General features: G+C 26.0%; 1 protein-coding gene across 3 annotated transcripts in view; it reads left to right on the top strand.

The window, feature by feature from the left end:
• The first annotated feature begins 3,672 nt into the window (after positions 1 to 3,672).
• LOC112603789 (serine/threonine-protein phosphatase 2A regulatory subunit B'' subunit alpha) overlaps positions 3,673 to 21,200 on the top strand; it is a 34,586-nt gene continuing 17,058 nt past the window's right edge. For all 3 annotated transcript variants that reach the window (XM_025352531.1, XM_025352533.1, XM_025352534.1), the window contains exon 1: positions 3,673 to 4,241. The gene's annotated coding sequence lies outside the window, so the exon portion shown is untranslated. The remainder of the gene's footprint in view (positions 4,242 to 21,200) is intronic.

The raw sequence follows: 21,200 nt of genomic DNA, 5'->3' as shown, positions 1-21,200 counted from the left end.
ACCATTAGTATGTGCTATCTCATTCTAACATCCTCTTTCGGGCAACACTGCTTGGTGAGCATTCCAGTTATCATATAGAGTTCAATGACGAAGTACATTCATAGAATTTTTTATTCTGTGATATGAATCCAAAAATCACGTGATCTGGTGATTGTCTTGGACTACAACGCCACCGGTGGTGAAGTAGAATTTATTAAAATGTTGGTCCATTAAATATTAAATAATAATTATTATTTATTTAATTATTTACTTATAATATTTAAATAACTACTATCTTAAATCATGGTTGTAATCATAACGGACTTAAAAGTAGGTAGGTATGATCACAATCAATTCAATACCGTTCAATAATGCGAGTAAGAGGGTGAGACTGCTTGGAGACTTCTACGTCTTTTAGTCGGATTTTATTTTGATATATTTGATAATATAAAATATCATAGCAAAATAATAATTAATATTAATCACATATTATGTAAAACTGCGGAAGATTTGCCGTTTCTCCTTATATTGCGTATCAGTAAGATTATAAGATACTAAGAAGTATTGTAGTAGGTATTTACCTAGTTATTTATCCTAACCACAGACCGGCTACACATTACTTGAGTTCCAGAAGATGTAAGATTGTTGATAAAAATGTCTAATATTATGCGTCTCAAATGGTCGAATACAATTTACTTAATTATCGTATTTACATTAAATAAATATGTTATGAGTTCTTTAAGTTGGTTTGTATTTATAATAATCTTTTCTATGCCACTATCAAAGTATCAACCCTTTTCACCACTATCTTTAATAGTTAGATGGCCCATATCCATAAACCAATCAAGTTCAGCAATCTCATTTCATAAATAACACCACAAAATTACTCTACCAGCCTAACTCTACACTTTTCCGCTACTAGTACTCCCAAAAGTAGTCCAATCGACTCGATTCAATATACTATTATATTGTTATGTCCTCCGCCGTAAAACAATTATAAATATAATTCATAAATAACTTGATAATATTTCACCTTTTTTCTTGTTTTAATCGTATCCGATAAATGCAATTATCGTTTCTGGGCTACATCAATTAATTCCTTCCAGATTTTACTTTAATATTAAATTTGTCGAAAGTCTTGTTACAATATTTTTTATTTAGATTTGCTTTTTATATCTATAAATTCCATTTTCTTTCTTAATTAATCATCCTCCTTCAGTATTCTCTTGCATTTCAAAATACTATGCATTCATTATCGAATCTTTACTTCTCATTTCTTCTTTAACTTCTAACAAATTCCTTTTAGCAACAGTTTATATTTTCTTTACATGTTCCTGGTTTTACATTTTTTTATATCTTTTCTTTCTCCACCAAATACTAATCATAAAAACCAAATCATTATTTTTCATTCTCATAAAATCGATCTATGCAATCAGTTTCCCTATTACATTATGGAAATCTGCAGTGGTTATGCGACTACTGGCTCATTAGCAAAATCTAATTCTCTCTGTATATCCTTCCTTCAATTAGCTCTATTATTTGGTCTGACTTTTGTTTAATACTAAAAAAAATAGTATTTGATAAATTATGGCTCAGTTGTAGGGAGTCTTCTTCCTCGTTTTACCACTTATTATTAAGACATTATACCATTCTTCTCTTCTCTGCCTTGATTAATAACTCGAACTTATTCTGCAAAAAAATTATTTATTTTTTTCTCCGTCTATTGCCTTTGGCATACCTATCCCTATTGACTTCCATCTTCGCATTTATATAGTTTCATTCAGATAGTTCTAGTGCGTTGTATCTATTGAATTTGCCCTTCCCTCTTAAAATATTATGATATAATTTAATCGTAAACATTTTTTATAGAATCACGTATATAAAACATAAATACACAATAAAACTGCCTTGCGTTCATGTATTATCTTATTTTAATCTTATTATCTTATAAAATAGGTTTATTCAAATATGTATCTATTTTATTTATATCAATATATATTGGTATTATTGGTAATATTTGATTATGGTTATATATATTTATTCAATTTTATATTATAATAAGCAATTAAAAAAAAAAAAAAACCTTTAATATGTAAGCTTATACAGTTACGCGTGAATCTTGTGGCATAAAAAAAGAAAATTACAAATAATAATATATAACATGTAAATTCGTAATGATATTTGGTAGAAACTATATAGAAGAACTTACTTACCTATTATAAGTAATAACTTACGACTTATATGTTATAAGTAAATTATTGGTACATTATAAATCATTTAATCAGTAGAGAGTATAAAAAAGGATTAAAGTTGTGTTTTTCACTATGCAAGTAAATATGTAATTAATTAATTCGATCATGTTATAAAAATAATAATAAATTAACAACACAATACTTCTACCTATCATGAGGTCTATGATTTATTATTCGATTGTGCCGTTGCTCGTTGATTTGAGAGAGTAACACGCGAATGTGGCCAATGATATTGTATTCAAAATATAATAATAATAATAAATTATTAGATTATTTATTGTTAATATTAGGTCATTATGAATTTTAAGAAGTACCTAATTGAAAAATGCAATGTAGTTCCAACACTGGGCCGCTTTTAAAATAAATTTATTTATTATTTTCTTTAGTTTTTTCATATATAGGACATAGGCGGGCATAAAATTGCAATACCTATTGTAAAGTAATAGTACCTATTTGTAGCCACCTAGGTTTATAGCTATACTCATTGAGTATAAAATATATCTATTTAATTTTATCATTTATACAAACATAATAGGTACATAATATTTAAATTAGCTGATGGTCTGATTATATGTCAATAACATAGTTATATGCCGAATCCAGGACAGGGACGTTGGAGGCAAGTGCCACCCCCGTCGGAAAAAAATAATATTAAAAATTTTTGTTTTAGTAGAGGGCTGAGGGGGGGTTATATCTATATTGTATAATTTTTCCTTTAAAGGGTCCTGACCGTAAATACATAGGTACTGGATCCGTCCTTGTATGTCATTAGGTAATTATGTCCTTATGCAAACCTGTGTACAGAATTTTTTCATAAAAGAAGTTATGAAAAAAATAAAAATTAGTATTTAAAAAAAAATATTTTATTTATACTAATTTTTAAGTTTATGAATTGTACCTTTTATTAAAGTGTTATCTAATTATAGTTTTTTGGTTATACGTTAAACTTATCTGTTAGAAATCTTGCAGAAGTAAACTTCCTTTTAATTCGATAAAAACAATAGCTGTTAATGACCTAGATGCAAAAAAGGTGATAGGGAGGTTCAAACTTTCTCTTACGCACTGGCCTGTACGGCCTGTACTTAAGTACTAAAGTACGTATATAATACAGAATACGGCAACATTATATTGGCAATTTTCAGGGATACAAATATTGTAAGTACTTAGTAAAACTTAGAAAATAATAAAATATCCTAAATACGTAGAACCGGTAAAAAAAACTATTATTATTCACAGTAAAAACCAGTAAATTCGTAAAACAAAAATTTTGTGAGCGATGTGAGCGATGATGGTTTTGCGATACACCGATCGCGTAGCATTCAGTGGTTGCCAAACAGTTGCTGTATAGGATGTCGGAAAAGGGGGGAAGGGTAGACGCGACACCAAATGGGCGGCGTCGGACTTGGTCGCGCCGGGCGCACCGCCGCACCCAGTCATCAATCAAACGTCGTGGTGTTCGGTTCTGCTGATACGCTCACACAGTATTAGGGCCGTGGTGCGTTTCATCGTGCATTCCGCTTAGCGGCGACGGCGTCTGATATCGCGGATGTTGAACGAGAAACAAATATTGTAGGACTCGCGTGTGGTCGTCGTTACGATAATCATAAAATTAGGAAGAGTAATTCTATTGTGTCGCGGATCCCGGTTTTTAAGTGCAAAGTTTCTGTTTCCGGTAGTGCCGCCCAAGACGACGTGTGTACCGCCTGTTATTAGTATTATTTAAAAACTTTCGTTTTATTTGCAGTTCTTTAGAGACGCAAGTATCAACGGACCGTTGTTGTGCGATTTTTGGTGTTTTATATTTAATCACTGTGCGTAGTTGCGGTGCGTGCGGACGTACGACTTGAATTGTACTATTTCGCGATATTGGTTAGATATTTTAATAAATTATCAGGAGAACATATTGATCTCTATTCTGCCGATTCTACATTACATCTGCAGCTGGTCGCTAAACTATGGTTTTCTATCACTACTTCCATTGCAGTACTTCTAGGGATCACACAACACAGAGTAAATACCTATTAATTACTAGTGTCTAGTATTGTAATATGTTCATACATGTAGTCTTTAATTTATTATGATATCTAATTGATACCAATTTTGGTAAAAATACCATTTGTTCAAATGCGTTATTGTATTAAAAGTCGTATAACATTGTATGGTTGTATGTTCCTGCGAGTTCAAAAGGCAGCTATAGGTTCCATGTACGTTGTGTGATTTCTGGCCAACTGTCAAAAAACAGTTGAAACCTGCCCCATTTTTTTTCATTTACAATTGATATACATTAAAAATAACTGATTTTATCAATACATTTCTGTTGAATAATTGATTTTTAAACCAAAATATCTTTGATAGATTAACGTTATAGTTATTGACTAAGTATACCTATTTAAAATAGTTTTACTCATCTCCTATGTTATATAACTTATGTTTAAGAAGATGAAAAAGTCATAGTTAAGCCTGTATTATGTTTAGTAAGGACAAATTTAAAATATGTAGATAATGTACAAATATAAAAAAAGTGGCCTGGGTACTAAAAAATAGGTTATGGGCTATGAGTTTTAACTAAGAAAATATTCATATGTTAGAGATAAAAATACCCCAGCAAATTCCTTGGGATACGTAATATAACAACTTATTATTTACTTATTGTTATTTATTAAAACTTTTAAAATAACTATAAACAATTGTTTAAAATGTTATATAGTACTGTCAAGATACTGATTAGTTCTACTAAAAGATACACTTATCCAGGTTTAAATTTGCTCCTGAATTAAATTTATTTATTTTAGTATATGATTGATTCTGTGATTAATTGTCAAATATTCTGTGGTGTATGCATAAAATAAAGCGAATAAAAAAAAAATAAGTACTTATAAAAAAAATGTATATTCATTAAAAAATTATATTTATGGTCAAGTCAGTAATAACTATATCATGATATTATACAGCAATACTTATTACCTAAATATATTTATTTCTTGGTTTACAATTAAAGTTTAAAAATAATAAGCTCAATATTTCATAAATTGAATATTAAATTTTCAAACATGTAGTCTGTAGATGAGTATGTATCTATATTAATTTATAAAAAGTTACTTCGGAAATACGATATTGACAAATAAAATTAGGTTTATCTGTTTTAGTTTCTGTATAATAATGTATTTTAAAGATTTTTGACTTAAGCTGTTTCTCAAACTACCTATAAAAATTCAAACTAATTTTTATTTTAGATTTGTTATAACTTATGATTAATAATATTTATTTATACTTAAGTATAAAAGTTTAAAATATGTATTATACTATACATTTCTAAAGATTTTATTCAATTATAATATTATTATAAAATTTAGTATTAGTGAGGTTTTTAAATATATCCTTAAGGTGACCTTATAGCAACATTATTAATACATTGAATAGTTTAAATTATATAATTGTTCAAATTTATTAAATAATACATGAGTACTCAATTTTTATTTTTCAATTGTGTTTCATATGTATAATATGGTGTTAAATATATTATAATATTGTGCATTTTTTTTATGATATTGATTTAATTATTAAGCAAAGTAATACATTAAGTATAAACTGTTATTTTTCCGTTTGCTTATTTCTATTATTTTTTTCCTCCAATTCCTCTAATGACAAGAAAAAAAATGTTAAATCTTATCCTTAATTATTTTTTTTTGTTTTGTATAACAAACAATATTCATCACTATTCTTAGCTTATTTATTGTAATTGTGTTCCTAATGTAGCTTAACGTTATACCTTGGTTTTTTTTTTGTCTTACATATCTCTAAAAAAAACTATTTTGGTTTCATTTACATACTATATTATGTAAGAAAACTGTAACTTAAGATAGATATTTAAAATACCCATGATACACATACTCTCATATGTCTAGGTATGTATTTAAAATATTGTATTATTGACTGTAGGTAATACTTATGGTAATACATTCAGTATTAGAACTTATAAAAAAAACATGAAAATTTAAGATATTATAATCATAACTTTTAGTTTGAAATTTTTTTGAGTGACTCCCGCTTTTAATGAAACTAATTTAAAAATTATTATGTACCTACCTAAGAACAATTTTTCATTAAAAAAATTATACACTTTTTTATGATTATTATGAATTCAAAATTAATAATCTGTTGACAGCTAGTATCATGGTAGGTATTCATATTTTGTTTTGGATTGTAGATTCCTTACAATTAAATTTTTATTTTTTAGGATTTCACTATCATGGAAGATACTTATCTGTATGGTTATACCTACTTTTTTATTTATTATCACATAAATATAATATTATTATAATATATATTGTGTATATTGAATACAAGATAGGCAATCAAGTTAATGTCTACATGTTTTTAGTTTTAAATTAGAAATAAAAACATGAATTACATCTCATGTATAATTTCAGGATGTATAAATTGATTTTAAAATATTTATTTGAATGTAAATGGATATAATTATAATATAATATATTATATAAGAACATTTTAAGAGCCTATGTTTGTTTCATGGGCATGACATAAATACAATATGTAGGTACACGAGATAACAGGAATCTGAATAGATCAGAGTGAAGAAATTTTAGTTGTTACTTTTATACGTCTAGCTCAATAGTTTCTGTTGATGAGAATTCTATATCAATAATATCTATTGTTTCAAATTTTAATAAGACTGTTTTATAGGCTAAGAAAATATAAATGTGTACAAGGTAACTTTTTTGTGAGGACTATAATTAAAATAGTTTTATCTTGTCAAAGAGTTTATGTAGACCGTAGACGTATATTGTGCAATATTATTCTGACAATTACATAGTGATCTCAGAGTAGGTACACCTTTTATTTTACCTTAATATTTTTTACCTATGTCCATTGTTTATATTTATATATGTATAAAATACATAAATACATTACTCATAAGCTCAAAATTATTTTGTTGTATGCCTATTGTATTTATTATTTTAATATTCAAGAAGCAAAAATAAATCTTTATTAACGTGAATTAAATTACTCAAATTTAGGATTAAACCTAATATAAGTACTATTTGTTTTTAAACCTCACATTTTCAACTATAGAATATAATTTTTTTAGTGTGGCTATGCTTACAAATTGCATTTAGCATAACATTTCAATCTGTGTATTATATAATAATTAAAATTGTTTAAATAATTTCATTAAGAAAATGGTATACTTATCATGCATAGATATATAATATGTGGGTAGTGTAGGTACTAGTGTTTTATTTACGCCGGATGTTTTATTAGTTTGAAAAACAATTTTTCCCTCCAAAATCTTCAAAACCAATTTTACATTGTATGTACGATACATCACGTTTGTGCGTAAAATGTGGGCGTTTGTGCAGGTATTATAATTTATAAATCTACGAACACATGATTTTGACCCTATTAAAATTGCGTGTGTAGGTAGGTGTTTCTTATTGTATTTACATTCCTTATTCCATTCATTTTAATATCTAAACTTGTAGGTTTTAATACGTTGTGTGGGATTATCCGAACATGTAGGCTACGTCGCTACGAGGATCTTCAAGATTTTCATTCATTCATGCAGTTATTCATATTTTAGTATTATTATTTAAGTATGTGCATGTTTAATACAAACTTGAATTAATATATTAGCATTTCCGTTTGACATATATTTTATATTATTTTAAATTATAACATTTAGCATAGGCCGCCTGATAAAAATAGAAAAGATGGATTGTGTAGTTAAAATACCCTAACAGTGATTACGTCACAAATATTAATTATTATGTCGTGCAAATTTTAAGTTTTTACTAAATTATATTCAACGAAATAACACCAGGGTTTTCTGTATAAATAATGAAATGGTCAAGATTAAAATTTTGAAACAGTTATAAGTTATCTACAATAAATTCTTAAAGTTGTATCATGGTTTCAGATGGTAAATACATTTATCAATAATTATAAAATACAAAAATAATTTTTACAAGTATTTTATAATATATATAGCGATGAGTATCTGTGTTACATAATATTATCTTATTATTTACCATCTTTATTGCTATTATTTCTAAATTACATACCCAAATTTTAACGAAAATATTAATTTGTTAATTTAAATATAGGCACATACTTGGTTTGATTCCGTTCGTTGTTTAATTGCAAATTTATTTATTAATAATTATTATGTGTAAGCATTATGGTTTTTTGTCCAAACTCTTAAAAAATACACCTTAACGAAGCCTCTTACATTAGTTTCCATATGATAATTTTACATAGCCTTTTTTATTAAAATAAAATTGGTATATAGCCAAATAATTTATGCACTATTATGTTTTTGTGCACATAAAGTTTTTTATGAAATTATTTTATTGGAGTATCTTGACGAAGATTTTTCAAAAAAATATATAGATACTCTTATATTATGTTAATATATTTTAAATAATTAAAAAAAAAAAAAATTATTTTTAATTTTTGTACAATACTTTTTAATCGATTTAATAGATGTATTAAATACTTAATTATTTTATATTTATTTAAGTAAATAAATTAATAGTTAATATTTTTTATAAATATATAATTTTTTCAACCAATATAAGTCAAATTTGAATGCACATATTGTTATTATTTATTTTTTTAAGTAACTAAGTAAACCGAAATAGGTACTTCCTCGTTTCAACTTTTTTAAACTAAAGTCAAGTTTGTATATTATGATTATTTATTCAAACACTGATTCAAAAACTATTTACTGTTTAAAGTTTTTAATAATTAGTAACACTATTATTTATAAATATAATACTAGCATTCATTTTTTATTTAGTAACATCAAAATGTCTACAGATCAGCCAAGTATATTTTAAAATATAAATAATATACATTCCTAGCGAATTAGCCACTTTTAAACTTCTAGTTAGAAAAAATATATATGATGGTTATAAAACAAAAGTATATCTGTCGTTGTCTATTAAATTACATTTTATTAATTTTTGAAAAATATATACTTCACAAATATGAATTGAAAAAAAAATAATAATAAATTTAATTTATTATATACATATTTTATATTTAATAGTACATACAATATGGACAATGTTAATTATTCTAAGAAATTTCTGAAATTAATATTATACTTATTTATTTTTAGATTCTATTCAAAATACTGAATAACTGATTAATTATTCATTTTTTTAAACATTTTTCGAGGCAATAAATGTATCAACAAATATTTAGTATTAATATAGAATAATAATTAATCTTAGATTTTTAAACAAATGTATTTTTATTTTTATTTTTAAATTTTCTTGTTCATAAATATTTTTTTTGGAAATCGTTTTGTTGATTTTTGTTTTATTATATCGTGAACGATACTGTAATTGATGATCAATCACATGTTTAGTTGTAAATTATTAGATTTATTATTTTTATCATTCTTATCCGTTCATTATTATTTTACTTTTGTTTGATATAACAGACAGGCTTCAATGTAAAGTACCTACAAATACTAAGTTTAGAATTTCAAATACATTTCAGTGAGCATTTCTGGTATCAAATATTAAATAAAATATTGTTTATTTTATTTAATTATTTATTAATAATAATAATTATTATAATTAATTATATATTATTTATTAATCAAGATATATGTTATCTATATTATTTTATGAAGCTTAAAAAAACGATTTTATGTATTATATTTCGTTAAAATATGTATGAAATTAAAGAATGACTGTGAAAAATATTTATATTTTTTTTAAATAAAATGCCATCAATTCAATTTGTGATGTTCAATAAATTGTTTACTATTGTGATTAAACATAATATACTTTTTTCAATACATTCTTTTATAAGTATGATTCGGTAGATAAACATATTTGTTGTTATTCCGTTTAACTTAATAAATTATACAATACTATAATTATAATTCGATAAAAATGTTCAACATTTCAGTAATATGACCAAAAGATCACCACGATTATTACGTTTTTATTACTATGAGATCGTGAACGAATTTTGCGTTTCTTAATTTACTTTAACGTAATCTACTCATGTTGTGTAAATGCTATTATGAAATACTAATAAGTTGTTGGCTATAAACGTTTGTTTACGTTTATGTTTATATATATATTTCCATGTTAAAACGATATAAAAATAAAATTTAATGAATGGTTTTAATTTTTAATATTTTGTTTTGTAGTAATTTTTTTCAAGATTATGTATTTTTATTTAAAAACACGTTAAAAATGATTTAAAGTTCTATTGTATAATGTATTTAATAATTATATATTCAATAAAAATTAATAAATTATACTGTGCAATCTTTTAAAAAATTATTAAATCTTTTTGATACTAATAAATAGTATGATTATAGGATCGATGTGTTGAAAACGAAGAGAAAGTTTTTATTTATTTGTTTTATATTATGGACTTATTATTACGAGTATATTAAAACTTGGTCTATATAACTAGAGTATTGAACAATGAATTTCACTGAGTTGCATTTTCGTCCGACCATTATAAAATACGTATTATGTTAATTTTCCCAACGATAAAAAAAAAAAAATGAATAATATTTTGTAATATTCATTAAAAAAGCAAATTTTGAGTGTATATTTAGTCAAACATTTTTAGTTTATTTAGTATTTTTATGATTAAAACTAAAAGTAAAAATAATATTCTAAGATATTTTAATATTTAATTTTATTTGTTATACATATATTATAATGTTTGTATGATTATGAAACATGTATTACATTAACGAATGTTATTTAAAGCCATTTTTCGAAGTTTATAATTAAAAAATATTAAAAAGAAAACACGTTTATATACATGTATCTACTGTTTTTAATTATTTAACTATGAAAATCATGGTATTGCTTAATGTTTTTTTAATTTGTTAAGATTTCACTTCCTATAATTAAACACACCTTAAAAATGTATTTTCATCAAGTTCTTTTATTTTTTAATAACTTTTAATTATCATCTGTATAAGTATATCACATATTGTGTGTAATATACTTGAGGTAATGTTATTTTTTAATCTAGAATAAATTCATATTTTTTGATACTTATATTTTTAACAATCCATATGATAATTATTGAAAAATATCGAATTCAATCAAAAATATCCTAAACATTCGTTATTACTTTGTGTATAGTTCAGGCTTATAATAAATAATATTAAAAATAATTGTCTTCCTATAATAGTATGTTTAATATAAATTATCATAATATTTACATTAAATTTAGTTGTGAATATTATTTTTTAAATGTATGAAAAACTATTGTTTTGTTATTTTAGTTCTATTAACAATAAGCAAAAATGTTAATTTAATTTAATTTAAATTGATTTCATTGAACAGATACAAAATTGGTTTCTGAAAATTGTAGCCTTCAAGTTTAATAAAACCATTGATAATTTGATAATTACGATTATAATCAAATCAGATCCTTTCTAAACATTTCACCCTTTGCTTCTCGACGTGAATTAGTTGATATCTTTTATTTTAAAATTATCAATGATGGAAACACTGATGCTCCTGATCTATTAAGCTGTATCTTTTTTAATATTTCTGCTTATAATATCCGTTCTACATATTATATGTGTTATGTACCAACACATAATAGCACAAACTGTTTGAAAGACTTCCCTATTCCTAGGGCTCTGTGCAATAAATTATCGACTATAGAGTTGACTTTTCTTTTTATCTTAAAGGGGAATATTAAACGTTCACAGAAATAATGTTATGTACTTATGTAATACTGAATTACTGAGTATGTCAAAATTTTTTATTATTATGTGTAATGTATTATTGTATTTTCTGTATTGTACTATTGAACTAGCTTTGGTTTGTTTTATTCACTTGAATAAATTATTATTATTATAATAGTTACTTGCAATGCCATGAAGATAATCAAGACCTCACTCTGTCAAATGGACAAAAATTATTCTTGGTTTTATAAAAATAAAATGATAAATTTTATCCCTGAATTTTAAGTTTGTTCCCGATGCTTTTATTGCTACATTTTTTATTTTTGAAGGCCTAAAGTTAAATTTTAATCGTCTTAAAATCTCTAAACGCCTTGGAATTATAACTTAATTGTGTTCACTATATAGTTAATAACCATAGCTTATAAAGTTATAACATTGAAACTTATAATTAAATAATAATAATATTTTGTTATAAATTTTAGATCAAGAAAAAAATGTGGTCGTATTAAATAGATACATAACTATAAAAGTTGATTAAACTAATATTTATTATTCCTAAAAGTGCTTTAATAATTATTTTGTGTACTGTACTACTGTATTCTTTTATACCAACTGTTAGGTTTATAAAAAAACATCGATCAATAAAATAAATAACATTAAACAAATGTTCAGTATTTATATTTTAATTTTATTGGTTTGCAATATCAGAATTATTTTTCCATTATAGATATCAGTTAAAATAATCCTGCTATTTTTTAATATAATAAACTAACTGCTAAAATTATTTGGACTATCTTATTTTTATGGTTTTTGCGGAGATATTTATGAAACAAATATTACTTTTATTGTGTAATTTATTACAATTTATAAGAGTATGATTTTTATTATTGATTATTATAAACATATGAATAATATCATAATTATTAATTAGTATCATCATATAATTCGATTTAATTTTTGATAATAGTTTAAAATTTATGTTTAATAATTCATGGTATTAATGAATAAGGAAGTTTTATGGGGCCGTTTAGTTTCTTATAAGTAGTGCTTAGATTTAAATAGACCTCAGTTGTTAATAATGTCATCATCAGTCAGGATGTAATATTTATATGATAATATATATAGCAGGAGTTTACACGTTAGCTATAATACAAATAAAATAAAAATACAAAATTTTCAATGAACACATTCGTTATATCATTGGTCGTGAATCGTGATGGAAACGCGAGCACGATATGCGAGAACTTGTTGAATGTTATATATTATTATTATTACGTTTATTCGCTATAATGTGTGCCAATGTATCCAATCATAATAGTCGCTCGTTGCACTTATAATTACCTTGACCCGTAATTGAAAATAAAAATAATAAAACAAAAAACAATTCAATTTTAAGTATATGCCTATAGAAAAAACCTTAATCATCTATGCGTGTGGCTCTTTATAATAATTACGTGTGTACGAAGTTGATGTGTAGTGTGTCTATGTCGCTTTATATAATATAAAATAATAAATAGGTACACTGCACACGCGCGCGAAAAACGTTTGCGTAAGACCAATTACGAATATTAACCCTATGACCGTGTTTTTGTGTTAAAAGTTCCCTCAGTTTACGCACGCTATGTTATGTTCACTATATTAAATTAGATATTTATGTTTGATGTATTCCTAGTAAAATTATTCTGCAATATTTTGTCTCGATTTTCTCAACAGGAGTATCGGGACGATTTTCACCACTGATGGTACTGTATATGTTACAGAATATATTATGTATATACACGCATATAATAACGATAAATAAATTGGTAAAGAAAAAAAGTAAATTAAGAAAAAGAAAGGTACACTAGCCGCCGCCCATCTGTCAATGACCGCGGCGTCGGGACGTTGGTAGTATATTTATGTCGAAAACGGTGCGTCTGTGACATCGTATAACGGCATGCCCATTTCATGCTCACGTTTTTCTTTCCACTATCAATAATAGTTTTGTATTAAATAGTTACTTTTTGTTATCATTATAATTTCCCTAAAATGTTTACTATTAAAAGCTCAACCAACTACCTAACGACTTAATTTAGTTTCGACGCAAACTGTTTTGCTTGTTATTAGGTTGAATAAATTTTTATTAACACCAACCTTGTTTATACTTTTGAAATGAATGGTTAAATATTATAAGTTGATTCATACATAGTTAGTGCATATTTAAATATGATTTAGGTAGATATACATGCGCATGTGGTAATGTAATACCATTTTACATAGATATAGAATATATATTGCATAGATACAATTTGGTTCATATTATTTAGAAACACAGCATAATATAACTATATATAGGTATATACAGGTATGCTAAGACTTTTTTTATTTTATAAATTTATAATATTTCTTGAGTGATTTGGAAATCCTTAGACATATAAATCTGTGATTTGTTGTATCATGGGACGTTTATGATAGTCCTCGATAATTTTTATGATTAGCCATTTTAACACCAAGTGTGAATCAAAGTATTTTTAATTTTGTCCATTTATGTGAGTACTTACAGTACCATATAAAATTTTTGTAGGTTATTATGATGATTGATATAAGTGTTTAGAACACCTAAAATTAATTTTAGGCATATGGTTGAAATCGTAGTGATAAGATTTAGTAATATGATGATATATGTGCATATGAATATAATATGTCATAATATGTTTAATTTTTTATTATGTAATATTATACGCGTGTAAACGTTTTTCAAAAAAACAAAAAAAAAAAACAGAAACTTTATAGATTTTAAACATAATATACTTCATAGAGTGATAAATTGAATATGCTCATCCCATTTTTTCATTTAATAATACATTTATTCAATCTCTTAGAATTTTTAAATATACGTAAAAAACATTATTTAAATTCTAGAGATTTTTTTTTCTATCTAAAAAAATGTTTGTAGTAATACAAATTTCTATTTTTTAAATGATAATCCCCTTTTTTACTGTAAATTATTTAGTGTATACACATTTTTTTTAATATTGATGAAGTACCTTATCTGACCATAAATTTATATTATAAAATTATTCAAAAATAATTAGAAAAAGTTATATTTTATTATATAACTGTATAATTATTATTGCTTCACAATTATTGCCAACTTTTCTATAAGTATTGTTAAGGCTTTTTTATAATATGAGTGATTACTTTTACATAGTTTTTACCAATTTTTAAATTTTTTAAATCAGTTTTAACACATTTAATACAAATGTAGATTTATATTTAATGGTTTAATACGCATACGCGTATTTATGATGTGCTTACGGTATGCAGTATAGGCGCGGTTATAGACACGACACGTCGCGATGAACCGTACTCTCGCCACATAGTTTGGCGTACGCTAAAAATCTAGCACGTGAGCATAGTAAATATATTATTTATGTACTGTTATTGTGGTACACACATATACACACACATAATATATATATGGAACATTTCTGATTATCTATAGAATAATTGGGTTCGTGTTATAATAATAAGAATCACTTGCCAGTATTTTATACATGACATCTTTTCATTTATTTGTTATTTTTTTACGCATACACTCACACAGACAACTTAAGAATTTCAAAGATTTTTATAAAATATTAAAATATCATTAAAAATAGTTAATTATTAGGAGGTGCGCTCTGTGTTTAATTTGTATACTAAAACATATTTTATTTTAATCAATCATAATATTTGTTATATTTTTTTATGAATGTAGTATCATTTATATTTAAATCAATTTATTTGAGTAACATTTTTTTTTTTAAAAAAGGTTCATCGCCAATAAGGAAGAAATGAAAACGCCATAGACTACGCTGCGCATGTGCTTGCTCAATTTTTGTTGTAATTCAAAAATGTATTAAGTATAGAAACTTAAAACTTTTCAACTTATTATATTATGTTAAAAAATGGATACTTACCTATCCACTCTTTTCATTTTCTCAGAATTGTTTTTCTCCAGTAGGTACCTATAGTAATTTATTTTAAATTAAATATATCCATTACACATTTATACATTATAACAGTTAGTATTATCATTACAACAGTTACTTAATAGCATCTATACTTAATGATAAGGTTCACTCGAAATCCACTAAAAAGAAGATCGAGTTTTATGTATGCCTAATTTTCGGAAATTTAAGTTTACGATAATATATATTATTAATTGTTTGAATATTTAATTAGGTCTTAGTAACTACAGTTAATCAACAATTATGTGTAATTTTACCATATTGATCTCTTTGGTTTACCTATCAGTTATTACTAGTCTGAGTTTACAACAAAAATTTAGTCTGTATTTGAAATTGTATTGAGTTGTAGTATTTGACAAACTTTAGGTATAGTGAAATTTGTCTATATAGAATAGATATTGACTATTTTAAGAAAATCAATTTCCAGGCTTGAATTTATTTTGTGGTGGTTTTTACATACAATAGTGGTAACAGGTTACACCGATTATAATTTTATTTTAAACCGTGATTAAATCCCATAAATATACTACATGCATTAATGATTTAGATAAACATGTATTAAATTTATAAAAATATAAATCCCTTAATTATAATTTTTTTTTTAGATTATTATGATTCCGTCCATTATAATTAACAGGGCGTTACCCTAAAGAATACTAATCAATAAATGACGTGATAGCTAAAAAGCCCCAATGAAAAAATGATTCTTAAAATTATAGGTATTTTCATTAATTGAATATATATGAATATAACTTTAGTTATAATTTCTTGAAAATACAGAAAGTTAAACTTTTAAATTTAGTCATAATTTCTTGAAAATACAGAAAGTTAAACTTTTAAAATCAATTGAAGACCTGATAACCGGTGTTGTAGTAATTTTTATCTCATTAAATAATATAATTGGTTTACATTTATTATAACTATTATACTTTTGAAAATGATTAAATTTTGTGATTAAATACTTATTTAATTTACTCTTTTACACTTCTATATGCACCAAAAAATAAAACTTGAAACTATGATCCATTCACAGACGTTTCAGAATTGTTGCCAATATAGATCCTTTTAATTTTTGCCCTTTAATTATTTTATTTAATGTTATATAATATATTTATTGTTTATGATTTGTTAATTTTAAGTAAGGTATGCAAATATTTTTTTCCAAAACATAATTAATAATTTATGTTTATACACCAGTAAATGTTATACTTAAATCAACTTTTAATTAATTATTATTTATTGTAGTTCTTTTAATGTGTCTTTCATACCTATATTTAATTCTATAACAATAAAGATATATAAAGTATTAGCTATTTGTCATTATGACTGTAAAAACGACAACATGGTCGACGGTCAAACAAAAATGGTAAAACAGATTCATTCGAGGTCATTTTAGAAGTATTTGATTAATTGAATTAACAAATGACAAGGTAATTCTGTAAATATTGCTTTCGTGACAAAATTGAAAATGTGCATATTTTTAGGTATATACTTCGTTTGTACATATTATTAAATGCAAAGGAGGATCTATTGATTAGTAAATGTATTGATCACTGTGTTTTGTCATAAACATTATCATAAAATTTAATAAATAAATACATTTTAATTATAATATTACTCGTAATATTATTACTGTTTCGCTAATGCCATCTCGCATATAATATATCACTTAATATTGGTATAGTATAACCTATTGATAGATATATTTACTCTATATACAATAGTATTACTTTTAAATTTACCACAGCGTTCTTTTTTTATCGACTGTACGTCAGTGATGAACTTATAGGATTTTATTCTTAGCTGGCATCGGCACAGGTAATGCGAACGTGATAAATTTATCGTAATTCTGGACAGAATCCAAAGCTTTTGTAGTAAGGGTTATTTTTTTATTAACAGTTAAGTGTTTGGCGATTTAGTCTAATAATATTACGTTAGCTAGTTGAATAAAACAAATACATCGGTATAATCGAATTAACTTGAACAAATGTTTAGACTTTAGAGTAAAACATATGAGTAAATGATTAATATATTATTATATTACTTCATTTATGAAAACATAAGCGTTAAAATAAATGCAATAAATTATAGTTATTTAAGTAAGTACCTTTTTGTTAAATAGTCATGTTATATTTTATTACATGCCAGTACTGATAAATACATTATACATTTATTATATTATAAGTAATTAAAAAGGAAATGTATGGTTGTTATATTAATTACTCAATAATATTATAAGTCTACATTAGATAGAAATATAATTTAGTCTTTTAAATTAATATTTCTAGGTCGAATAAAATATATTTAGTAAATATTTTGTTCTATAAATTATGTATTGTTTATTATTGTGTGTTCAATTTACACCGTAGGACGATAGAGGTTTTTAATTACTTTATAAGTTATAAATAGTAAATACTTATATATAATATTTGCTACTGTACATAAAACGTGAATTTGTTTTAATTTACCAAAGACGGCTAGAATTGGTTTTTAGACTTTCCATTTGTATTTTATTTCTTCTCTCCGGATTAATTCCTGTTTGTTTTCTAACGTAGTAAAAAAAAAAAATGGGTTAAACTGTTTCAGATTTTTTTTCAAACAATGAAATTATAATCTGTATAGTTTCTGTTCAATAATTGATAGTGCATGAAAATTAATAAGCTTCGGAATATTAATTTTAACATTGATTTCGTTGTTTGTATACGGGCCGATGATAAGTTCTAATTTTTTATATCTGCAGTATTCGTGAAAACGGCACGATTCAAACCGTTGCCTATAACTTACTCAATATAATTTATATAATATTATATAGACATCTTGGCCGTATTATTAAAGTTTTTCACACGGCTTTTGGCTGCAAACTCGTCTTTGGGGGGTATTTTTTTTGCTTTAAATATTTTATTGAGAGTTATTGTCGCGTCTCAGCAGAGGGCAACGATCCGGACAGAGGCTGGAAAATCGACGGCGTAGGCGACACGTGCACCAGAGCACGTACATGTTGGTGCGCGTGTGCCGGGCGCGTTATTTCGCCGCACGCTCGGCCGACAGCCGACAGCCGCCGTGCCGCCCCGACTATTTCAGGCGTAGAAAAACGCCTCCGCCGCCACTGCCGCCGGTCGTGTTATCATCGACTGGCGGCACGCACAACAGTTTCAACAGTATTCACAAAGCGCACTCGCAAAACGTAGCGCCGTCGTACACGGTGTACGCAAAAATTGTGACTATAACTCCTACGTCTCTCTCTGCAGGTATAGGGTGCAAGATATTCATCAAAACAGTTGGCGGCTGATACACGCGGCTTGTGGATGTAGTGGTGTGTCGAGAGGTTTGCGGGGAAAAAAACGCGACATTTCTGTACAAACTATTAGACACTTGGACCGTAAACTTCGAACAATTACTCATGTCGTCGCCTCACTCTTCCTCTTGCAGCCAATGTGATTATGATTTATAACACGTGTATGATTTGCTGTTTTTTTTGCCGTACTTTACCATTGCCTTCTCTACGTACAAAAGCGTTGTCTATGCAGCGAGAACAAACCCCGGTCTGCGGTATTATCGATAATGTGGTATGGCGTGTCGGTTATGCACTCGGGGTTATTGATGTTAAAATCACGAAATGATCGAATTTAAGCTAACCGTACGCATAATAATTTGCAGTCTTCGATAGGTCAACGTGGCTGAACCAGATCTCGTGGACGTTCACTGAAAACTGTGAACGGAATACTGCAATAATTTGTAAACACGAAGGGTTTGACGTGTGACGATACCCCGAGGAGATCATATATTCCAATATCTCTTTACCATTTCCTCTAAAAAATCAGACCTCTGTTGATGAAGTCCAAATATTTAACGGTATCTCGTGTAGCGCGAATGCTTTAAAAATTGTAGGTTTATACTAATCAAGTATGATGTGTTTATAATTTATCGACGACAACTTTGTGCGCGCGCATTTATAACATTATACATATAGACTTACTCATACGATATTATCTTCACGTTTGGCGTTCTACTGCGCCGCAGCGGTCGGTTTTATAAGTATATCGTATATTATTATATCTATGTATATGTATAGAACAGGTAAGGTTACCTTTAAAAGAAGAACCCATTATTATTATTATTTTCCTATCCGTATTGCAGCCATCCCATCCGTCCGGTTTTGTTCAATTATATTTACGAGCAACCCGATAGCGGGATAAGATATAGATAGATAGAGAGTGGAAAATAATCATTTTTTCATCGACGTGTCTTCCCTTTTCGTATCATCTGATCGTCGGCACACGTGCGCATACTCGCGACTTCATAGTAATACCATTATTGTTTATTATTGTTATTAATTAGTGTTTCGTAGTCTGCCACAGCCCACGGGTTACTTCGGTGGCAATTTTCATTGTTTGAGTTCGTTGTTTTCATTCAGTATTCTATTCTGAAAAGACTTGAAAAATATGTTTGCGATTTAGATTTTTTACACCATTTAAAAAGTGTCCTATCACCATACATATTTATTTATATTTTAAAAATTGAAACTCACCTTTTTACTTCAAATTGTTGAGCAAATGATGTATTTTTTTTGAAAATTTGTAGATCTATTTAAAATATTAATCAGAATTTAAACGAGTAATATTTGATTAAATTCCTTAAAAATATGAAATACTTAGTCTAAAATCTAAATAGATGTAATATTGAATCTGGAATTTATTATACTTAAAAAAATGTTAACAAGTTATAAATTGTTAAAAGATTAATAATACGATAATGTATAAATAGTATTTAAAAAACAAACCTGGAGTATACTTAAAAATTCCAAAAATGTGAATTTTGAAAAGAAAAATACCAAAGGAAAAATTGAGAATGAACATGCTCAGTGAATTCCTCTGTATATTCTTTGGAGAAATTTTAGAAATAATACTATATACATTGTACATATTACATACAGACTACAGTTATATTATGTTACTTTGATATGAAATAAAATTCTTTATTATCATCAATAACATTGTTGGGCTGTCAGCGACTCGCTGTCCTTTGACGTCATATTTTCCAAGAAATTAAAAAAAAAAATCAAAAAAGTTATTATTTATCACGTCTGACGTAATTTACTAGCCAATACATGATGTTGCAATAATGCAATAATTTTAATGGAGCTATATATTGAAACAATTCAATAAATATATAAATATATATGTATATACTTTTAATCAGGTTATTACATTTATATTAGATACCTATAGTATATTATATTTTACTTATTACTTGTATTTTTAATTTTTT

This window comes from Melanaphis sacchari, unplaced genomic scaffold, assembly GCF_002803265.2.
Source record: "Melanaphis sacchari strain LSU unplaced genomic scaffold, SCAv2.0 Contig111_pilon_pilon, whole genome shotgun sequence".
Lineage (NCBI taxonomy): Eukaryota > Metazoa > Arthropoda > Insecta > Hemiptera > Aphididae > Melanaphis > Melanaphis sacchari.
Note: the sequence above shows the minus strand (reverse complement) of the source record. Positions and strands in the feature narration are given on the sequence as shown.